Genomic DNA, 9422 nt, shown 5'->3' on the forward strand with positions numbered 1-9422 from the left:
CCTTCCTTCCTTCCTTCCTTCCTTCCTTCCTCCTTTCCTCCTTTCCTTCCTTCCTTCCTTCCTTCCTTCCTTCCTTCCTTCCTTCCTTCCTTCCTTCCTTCCTTCCTTCATCCTTTCCTCCCTTCCTTCCTTCTTTCCTCAGAAGAGCAGGAAAGGTTAGACAATTTGGGTTAAGTGACTTGCCCAGGGTCACACAGCTACAACAATCTGGGGTTATATTTGAATCCAGATCCTCACAGACTACAGACTTCACTTTCTATCTACCACACTACTTCTCTGGCCCATCTATCAGTTCTTTCTCTAGAGGTGGCTAGCATTTTTCATCATAAGTCTTTTGTAATTATCTTGAATTTTTGTCTATACTGCTTGTTGGGGTGACAAGCATTTCCTGGAGTTTTCCAAGATTTCTGTAGTTAAAATGTCAAGCTACAGCTATAGCCACAAGATTTTGGGCTTTTTAGAAAAAAATTCTTTTTGGTTTTAGTTTTTTGAGAATAAGGGAAAAGATGGAAAATGGTATCTCTTTGAGAGAGAGCCCAGAATTCACACACTAATCAAAGCTTCTAATCATCATTTTTGCTCTTCCCTTTAGGACATTCAAAAAATATTGCTGTTATAATAATAATTTTCCTATAACCTTTCTTCATTGCATTAGAATATAAGTCCCGTGAGGGCAGGCACTGTTTTTTCATTTAGTCTTTGTCTCCCTAGTGCCTAGTCTAGTGCATTGTACTTGAAGAACACCAAGTTAATCTGATTGAACTGCCAAGTAAAGAAAAGAGAGTAACAAGATTGGAAGGGCCTTAAAAGTCAAACACAGGGCAGCTAGCTGGTTCAACAGATTGAGAGCCAGGCCCAGAGATGGGAGGTCTTGGGTTCAAATCTGAACTCGGACACTTCCTAGCTGTGTGACCCTGAGCAAGTCACTTAACCTCCATTGCTTAGCCCTTACCACTCTTCTGCCTTGGAACCAATATGCAGTATTGATTCTAAGATGAGAGGAAAGGGCTTAAAAAAACAAGTCAAACAGAGGATTTTACATTTAATAATAAAGGCAAAAGGGAGATGCTGGAGTTTATTGAGTATGGGAGAGACATAATTGGGCATGTGCTTTAAGAAAATATGGTAGCAACTATAAGATGGAATGGAGTATTTTGAGATTTGAGACAGGAAGACCAATTAGGAGACCGTTGCAATAGTCCAGATGAAAGTTAATGAGGCTATAGAGTGGATAGAAGGGCAGCTGGGTGGCAAAGTGGATAGGGCTGGGCCTGGAGTCAAGAAGACTCATCTTCATGAGTTCAAATCTGACCTCAGATATCTACCAGCTGTGTGACTCTGGGTAAGTTATTTTACCCTGTTTGCCTGGGTTTCCTCCTCATCTATAAAATAAACCAGAGAGGGAAATGCCAAATCACTTGAGCACCTTTGCCAAAATGACCCTAAATGGGGCTGCAAAGAGTCAGAAATGACTGATCAGTAATAAGACAGAAGGGGATGGATGCAAGAGATGTTGAGACAGAAATGAAAAGACAAATGAAAAGGCAACTGATTGGTTTAAGAGAGTGAGGAGCCACTGATATCATTGAGGTTGTGAACTTGGGGGATTGGAAGGATGTTAGCAGAGATATGGCAGTTTGAAAGAGGTTTGAGTTTTAGGGGAAAGATAATGAGTTCTGTTTTGAACATATTTTTCTTTGAGATGCTGATGGCATACTGAATTTGAAAATGTTCAATTAGCAGTTAGAGACAGAGACCTGGAACCCAAGAGTGAGCCTAGGGCTGGATCTCTCCTAGGAAGAGACCCCGTATTGCTTCACTTTACTCACTCCTAAACTCTCTTCAGAATCTTTCTTGTGTGCTTCTGCCATTCTAGATTTTTTAAAAGTGACATTTTTTCTGATTCTATGCAAAAACAATTTTTAACATTCTTTTCTTTTAAAGTTTGAGTTCCAAATTCCTCCCTCCTTCCTTTCCTTTCCCTCTCATTGAGAAGTCTGCTTTCCTATATTAGACGATCCATGACCTTAAATCCTTGTCTGCCTAGATATACTCAGTCCCTCTTGTTGGGCCAAGGCTGTTCTCTGCAGGACTCTCTTCTATGTTGCCTATACTTTTGTTTGAAACAGAAAACTCAGTTGATGCCAGGCCATTGGATAATATTTCTAAGGTATATAGGAAAATTCTGCTTCCTTTCTATCCTGAAAAGGTACAAAAGTGAAGATGAGTTTGTAGGCAACAGAGCAAAATACACTGAAGCTTTTGGGAGGGAGTAGGGGTCCCAAGCACCAGTGCAATGTCTCCTTAACGAATCTTCCATCTTCCAATCCATCTCTCATACCAATGCCAGGAATATCTTCCTTATATATAAATCTGATCATGTCACTCCTCTGCTCAAACGTCTCTAGTGATTCCCTATTGTCCACAAAGTAAAATTCAAATTCTTTTGCTTGGTATTCAAAGCCCTTCACAATCTGGTACTTCACAATCTTCCTACCCTTATCCCATGTTACTTCCCTTCACACAGTTCGTGTTTCTGCCAAACCTAACAACTCCTGGCTCCAGGAATATATACTAGACTTTCCTGTTTTGGTGTCTTTGCTCTGGCTTTTTGATATTCTAGATCTGGAATGCCTTTCTTCCACCTTGCTTTCTCTTCACCTGTCGAATTCTTACCCCGCCACTTAAGGGCCATTTCAAATGCTATTTCCTCCTTGTACTTCCTGTACATTCCTGGTAATGACTTTCCCTGTCAGATCTCACATAATACTTGTATTTCGTAACTTTCTAGTGTATCTACCTAGTATTATGAAATTTTGTGGTATTAAAGCTATCTGCTTTGGCATCTTATTCCCCAACTAGGATGTAAACATTTTGAAGTGGTGCTCTACACTTTTGCTATCTTCTCTGCCTCTTTACCCACCATTCTTCACACAGGGGAAATAATATTTCTCCTGTCCAATGTAGCAATAGTTTTCAACCTTAGTATAGCATTAGCATTTCTAGTGCTGATATCTTAGACATGTTTGCTATATTGTATTACTGATATATATATTTTTTAACATCATTAGCATTTCTTGTGCTGATATCTCAGAAGTGTTTGCTATATTGTATTACTGGTATTTTTTTTTACCCCCAGACCTCTCGGAAAGCAATAGTTCTGAGACCACAGATTCCATCTCCTGATACTATATTGCAGCTGGATTAAATGAGAGACATGGTAGGATGTAAGCTGAAATTACTAGGAAAAAGTAAACTAAATCTTCCATTTCTGATCCAAAGACATTAGTGACTCCAATGCGGAAACATTAAAATTATTAGCAGAGCTTACATGGAATCCTGGAAAGATTGTGGTTGTAGGAAGCTCATCTCTGACACTTATTGACTGTGTGACTCTGTGCAAATTTCTTGACCTCTCTGAGACTCAGTTTCCTTAACTGTAAAATGAGAATACTATCTATAATGCTTCCTTCCCTCGCAGGGCAGTGGAAAGATCCAAATGACTTGTACTTTGTAACACACAAAGTACTTTATAAACGACAGCGTTGCTGTTGTTGGAGTTGTTGTTGTCTTTGTTACCACTTTCTCCCCTCCACCCCAACCAGGTTGATAACTGCCTGCTTCCTATCCCCATTGCCCCACTAGCGGGGTCAAAAGCAAAGTGGAACAACTCTGTTTGCCATATATGGCATCCGACTTTCATCATCTGAGCAGCTCTGTTTCCTGTTGGGTCAATATAGCCCCAAGAGCCCAGGGTTCACAGCACAATGTGAGGAAAGCGCTGAGCTCACAACAATATACCAAGGAATAAACAGCTCCTAGGTTTGTCTTGAAATCACCGTAAGTGGACAGGGTGGGTGGTGGCCTGTTATTCACATTGCTATGCAACAGGGGAAAAAAAATAAAGGTGATTTCACCAACGGTGGCCCCAGGAATACTTTGTTCTATTCGATGGTGGTTCTGAATTTAGACACGCTGGAGGGAGGGCTTTCATGTCAGACATCAGCCACAGTATCAGAAAGTAATTCCAGGCTGGTGATGGCTGGTTGTTGGTTTTTTCCCCTCTTGAAATTCCACAGTGAGTATATTTAGAGGCGTTCAGGGAAGGGAGTAGGCTCTTAGAGTGGGTATGCTAGAGTTCGGTGTTTATAAAGCCGGGATCAGAACCCTGGGAAACTCAAACCAATCCACCAGCAGGGTACAAAGTGATTTATCAAGTTGTGGGTTTTAAAAATATACTTTGCAGAGGCTCAGGACCACCCGTGTCACTGGAGGACGGGGAGACCCTAAAAAGGAAAAGAGAGCAGCGCTGCCCTGGAGAATCAGGGGAGACTGTGACTCAGGAGCACGCAGAGGACCTTGAATATATAGCTAATTAGAAAATATTCAGTGATGGTCGACCTCTCAGTCTTCAGGAAAACCGTTCTCTGTACCCTGTCCCAACAGCACCCTGTCCCGAAAATCCCATTGTTGAGGAAACAGCCACTAGATGAACTAGGCCATGAGTTTTCTGAATTTCAATCTCCAAATAAAGTGGAGATAATTTTTTAATTTGTTCCAAGTGAAAACTCTTTGTCAAATTATCCTTCCTCTTTAACAGAATGGTGTTACTGTGTACATGCATTGGCTGTGTAGGCAGGCTACAGGGACCCTGATTTCTCTTCTAGCATCAATTTATGTAACAAATTTTAATTAAGGCATTTAATAAGAATTTGCTAAATTGAATATCTGAAAATTAAAAGATGAACCAAGATGCAAAAAGCAGATTATAAAGACAGTCAGTGGGACAGCTGAGTGGCTCAGCGGATTGAGAGCCAAACTCAGAGACAGGAGGTCCTGGGTTCAAATCTGTCCTCAGATACTTCCTAGTCGTTGCCTAGCCCTTACTGCTTTTCTGCCTTAGAACCAATACATAGTATTGATTCTAAGATAGAAGATAAGGATTATTTTTTTTTAAAGTAAGATAAGAGGGATAAGGGATGAAGAGAGTTGTGAATGGGTTGCAATTTATACTTGTGCAGGGAGTTTTCACATTGAGATCACAGATCTCTGCTATATGGTAGAACAAGGTTGATCAAGTCAGGCTTACTATCCAAGGACCAGAGTACAGATTTTCCTCAAGATGCAGCTACTCCAAGTCATTAACCAGGCTTACTATCAAAAGGCATACTAGGGGGTCAGCTGGGTAGCTCAGTGGATTGAGAGCCAGGTCTAGAGATGGAAGGTCCTGGGTTCAAATTTGACCTCAGACACTTCCCAGCTGTGTGACCCTGGGCAAGTCACATAACCCCCATTGCCTAGCCCTTACTATTCTTCTGCCTTGGAACAAATACACAGTAAGGGCTTTTTTTCTTTTTCTTTTTCTTTTTTTACCTTCCATCTTGGAGTCAATACTGTGTATTGGTTCCAAGGCAGAAGAGTGGTAAGGGGTAGGCAATGGGAGTTAAGTGACTTGCCTAGGGTCACACAGCTAGGAAGTATCTGAGGCCAGATTTGAACCTAGGACCTCCCATCTTCACAAGGCTTGGCTCTCAGTCCACTGAGCCACCCAGCTGCCCCCAAGAGTTTTTCTAAAAAATTAAAAAAATAAAAAAGGCATACTATATTTATTCTTGTTCTTGTGGTTTTGCTCATCCATTTTCTCTCTTACTACCCCTCCCCACTTTGAACTGTCCTTTGCTATCTTATATCCAGTTCCTACTAGCTGTGTGACTCTGGATAAGTCACTCTGTAGCACTCACCTCCCAGAGTTGTTATAAGGATAAAATATTTGTAAAGCATTTTATGAACCTCAAAATGTTATGCAAATGCTATGGATGCTATCTTATTATTAAAAATTATAATTATTCCATGAAATCTTTTCTGACTAGTTGGAAAGCACAATGAAAGAGAAGTCAGAAAATCTCACTCCCTAACTAGTCTGATCTTTCAAAAGTCACTTCTTTCCTTCTTCTGGGCCTTACTTTCTTTATATCAAATTAGGAGATTGGCCTAGATTCAATAATTTGACAAATATTTTTTAAAGCCCGTACTATGTCTAAGATTGTATGGCACAGAGGACTTCTTACCACATATTCTTCTATCCCATGACACTGGCCTCCTCACAGTGGCATGAAAAAGACACTATCTCTTGGAGCCAGGCATTTGCACTGGCTCTCCCCTATCCCTGGAATGTTCTCTCTCCTCATTTTCAACTACCGAATCCCCTGACTTCCTTTAAGTTTCAACTAAAATCCCACCATTTAAAGAAACTCTTTCCCAACCCTTCCTAATTCTAGTGCCTTTTCTCTGTTAATTATTTCCTATTTATCTTGCATAGGAAGATAGGCATAGCACAGGACTTGGAGATTTATGTTCCTGAATTCAAATCCAGTCTTAGATACTAAATAAACTGTGAGACCTTGGCTAAGTCACTTAACCTTTTTGCCTCAGTTCCTCACCTGTAAAATGAACTGGAGAAGAAAATGACAAAGTACTCCAATGTTTTTGCCAAGAAAATATTAAATATGGTCACAAAAAATCAGGTAGAACTAAAGCGACTAAAAAACATTTATCCTGTATATAGCTTATTTGTACTTACTTGCTTGTCTTTCCCATTAGATTGTGAAGTCCTTGAGAACAGGGACTGGCTTTTGCCTCTTTCTGTGTTAAGCCTCTGTCCCCAGAGTTTAGTACAGTGCCTGGCACATAGTAGGCACTTAACAAATATTCATTGATTGACTGATTGCCTCTGGCACATTCTAGTTATGGGATCATGGGTCCCTCCCTCACACTCTCTCTACCTAACACAATTCTAAAAGACAAATTAAAAGAGGAGTTTTTGGTCTGCATTGGTAGAGGGAGTTTCTGCACCTAGGAGTCTTCTACATATCTGAAATTGCAAATTGGACCTTGTAATGACAAAGACGCAAAGCACTATGTTGGGGATTTGAAGATAAAAACCAGCAGTCCCAGTTCTCAAGGACCTTGTCATCCAAAATCACATGGCATGTGTGTATAAGTAATAAAGACAGTGAGAGTATGATCAGGGCAGAGTTGAGATACAGACCAAAGTCTGAAATTTTAGATATGTGCTGGAAGCCACCTAGAACTCATCTACCACAGCCTTTAATCAAGCTGGAGGAGATAGGCTAACACAGGTTAAGTAAAGCAAGGATAAGAGTTTACGATTTGAACTCAGGTCCTGGGACTCCAAATTTGATGCATTAAAAAAAAAAAAATCCTTACCTTTCCATCTTAGAATTGATACTAAATATTGGTTCCAAGGCAGAAGAGTAGTAAGGGTTAGGCAACTGGGGTTAAACAGTTCCCCCAGGGTCATACATCTAAGAAGTAACTAGATCCACATTTGAATCCAGGATCTCCCATCTCTAAGGCTTGGCTCTTTATCCACAGAGTGACCTAGCTGCCCCTCTTCAAAGCATTTTCTACTACAATACACTGCCTCCAGGCCACTTTTAGATCCCAAATGCTATGATTCTATATTTCAGTGCAGGATCTCTCCTTGTCTAATCCTTTATATGCAAATCAACACAACCTAATTTTATATTTGTTAATACAGTGTGTGGTGTTATTAGTTCCACTGTTTTTGTCATACAATCTTTTTTTTTTTAAACCAAAGAATCTTAAAATCTCTAATGACAATTTCTATGTTTTATTTTCCTTTTACATGCCTTTGAGATATTCTGGTGAAGATAGGACAGGCCTTGAAATCCAAAAGCCTTAGATTCAAGTTTTGCCTTAGACAAACCATGTGACAATGGGCAAATCACTGGACCAGATAACTCTCTAGGTCTTTCATAGAGAGAAGTTGTCGAACTTTATTTCTACATCAGAACATAAATGTTCTCTACAGTGATTGAATCATAGGTCAGAACCAAAATCGCAAATCCCCAATAGGCCCAAGCCCAATTCTGGCCATATAACCCATACTCAGTTAATATCAATTAATAAATCTTTTTTCAGCAGATTTACCTTCCTAATTATAATCTTATCAGGCAGATTTTAAAATTAATTTGTATCCATGAAGAGAAGGGGAAGAGATGGTCCAGAAGACATTTGTAATTGGGATTAAAAATGTGTAGCAAATAATATAGAGTAGATAATTTACATCCAGATAATTAGGGGTTGACTCCATATATTTAATGATGAAATTTTAAAAAATCTGGTATTTGTGTCTTCATAAGCACTTATTTATGCGATAAACTCAGTGAAAATGGCTAAGCTGACAGAAATCATGTGTTTGGCATTTTAAGAGATATCAACCCAATTATGCGCTTCCCTTGCAAACCTGCTGCCGCTACTGTTGGAGATTCCTGCTGGTGGCAAACTGAGCCAAGGAAGAATGTGGTCTTCTGGGAATCACTCTGATTTGGCAGATGCAAGTGAAACTGCCCCATTCCCAAGGGCCCATTTATTAATTAGTCACAACTGGGAGCAGAAGGTCTTTCTAAAATGGAACAGCTTCCCCAAACTGGAAAGAACCCTTTCCCCTCCATCCATACCTTCCTTGCAGACAGTTTCAGATTCTTAGGCTATTACTGCCCTATTCCCATGTCATAAGAATAACTTACATCATTAAGCATTACAGGGTTTAAAAGACACTTTCTTCAAATAATCCTGTTAGGTAGGATCTACAGATATCCCCATTTTACATATGAAGAAACTGAGGTTTAAAAAGTCACCATCACACAAAGTGCCAGAACCAGAATCCAAACTCTAATCTCCTAATTCTGGACCCATTGGTCTTTGTTCTAAATCACTGCTGTCTCAGAAAAACAAAAACAAAAACAAAAAAAACGACATGGACCCCTGCCAGATAGCCTGCTGTCCTTTGGTGCAGTCCCCATACCCACAGAACTTTACATCTTATGATAATCCTAAAAAGGGTTGCTAAGGAATAGAGTGGAAACATTTAGAGCCTATTTTGGTCCTTCAAGATGGGGCAAACAGAGATCCAGGAAGGGTCTAATCTCAATCATGTCTGGAGTATTTGCAATCCTCAAGGCACCAAGACTGTCTCTGCCAGAGACCCAGTGCCTCCAAGTCTGGATTGGACACCACATTTGGTGCCTGTTCCTCCTATCGTCAATGCAATAAACTCCTTCAGAGTTGGATGAGATCATCTTTGAGAACCAAAAGGTGCTGGCTACATTTGAGGATTTTGAGAGACACGGTTGGCTGCTGGGGCAAGCCTGTTTACCTGGGGAAAATCCCCTTTTCAAAGTCTAAGGTCCCTCAGCCAGCACTTCCTCCTCCCTCTGGACCTGGGTCTAGGGTGAAACAAGGTTCCCCCGCATTGCACTCTCCCCAACCCCCAACAAAAGATTTCACTCCAGATTTGGCAGTTTTCACACTGTCCCTCAAAGGGGCGTTCTGCACCGGCCAGGACCCTACTGGCCCCTAGATCAGCTTCCCCCCCC

The 9422-nt window shown here is 40.6% G+C and overlaps 1 protein-coding gene across 3 annotated transcripts in view; it reads right to left on the bottom strand.

The window, feature by feature from the left end:
* Positions 1–9422, bottom strand: part of TSPAN2 (tetraspanin 2) — a 67848-nt gene that overhangs the window by 57762 nt on the left and 664 nt on the right. The gene's annotated exons all lie outside the window — the stretch shown is intronic.

The sequence above is a fragment of the Gracilinanus agilis genome, chromosome 4 (assembly GCF_016433145.1).
Source record: "Gracilinanus agilis isolate LMUSP501 chromosome 4, AgileGrace, whole genome shotgun sequence".
Taxonomy (NCBI): domain Eukaryota; kingdom Metazoa; phylum Chordata; class Mammalia; order Didelphimorphia; family Didelphidae; genus Gracilinanus; species Gracilinanus agilis.